The sequence below is a fragment of the Penaeus monodon genome, chromosome 24, assembly GCF_015228065.2.
Source record: "Penaeus monodon isolate SGIC_2016 chromosome 24, NSTDA_Pmon_1, whole genome shotgun sequence".
Lineage (NCBI taxonomy): Eukaryota > Metazoa > Arthropoda > Malacostraca > Decapoda > Penaeidae > Penaeus > Penaeus monodon.
This window is the reverse complement of record NC_051409.1, coordinates 33,134,193-33,134,888: the sequence shown is the minus strand read 5'-3', so window position 1 is coordinate 33,134,888 and position 696 is coordinate 33,134,193. Positions and strand designations below refer to the sequence as shown.

Genomic DNA, 696 nt, shown 5'->3' with positions numbered 1-696 from the left:
GTACGCACAGCCAGATATTGGAGTAGACAGAACGGCAGTTTCAATATACAAAACTTATCGCCAGACCTCACACTAAGTGTTGGAGAGTACACGCAGAAATTTCGAGAAAAAAAAATCATGGATTTCAGCTGATATAACTACCCTAAACCTTAGCTGTTATCCTTGCGTTAGAAACATCCCCGGTGTTAATATTTACACGTAAATAAAGATTTAAAAATATATGGCAACAAAACTTGAACTGTGAACTTTGTCCTTGTGCAGTTGATATACAGAATGGGTCAGTTGTTATCGCTAAACGGGTGTGAACGCCAAACATCCACGTTCATTTCGTCAACACGCAGTCCAGATGTTGCATGGAACGCGAATACACAAGAGAGGATGTTTCTGACCTGGTTTGACCTATTCTCAATGTTGCAAGTTGCATTTCACACAAAAAGGAGAGGAATGGGAATCTGTAACAGTCATGTTGTTTTCCAGCGCAGTGAGCATAATGCAAAATTGATAGACTTTGTTCAGTCCATATTCAAAGAGTTACCGTAATGTTAATTGTGATTTTATATTTTGTTATGGCGAAATGATGACGTTAACTTTCCAATTTTCATATCCTTTGACTTAATAATTCAGTTATAATGTATTGTAATGTATTGGCATTTAATGTTCATGTCCAATGTATGTACATATGCGTATATATCAGTA

The 696-nt window shown here is 36.6% G+C and overlaps 1 protein-coding gene across 1 annotated transcript in view; it reads left to right on the top strand.

The window, feature by feature from the left end:
* Window positions 1-696, top strand: part of LOC119588724 (small conductance calcium-activated potassium channel protein-like) — a gene marked incomplete at both ends in the record, with an annotated part of 34,281 nt that overhangs the window by 30,689 nt on the left and 2,896 nt on the right.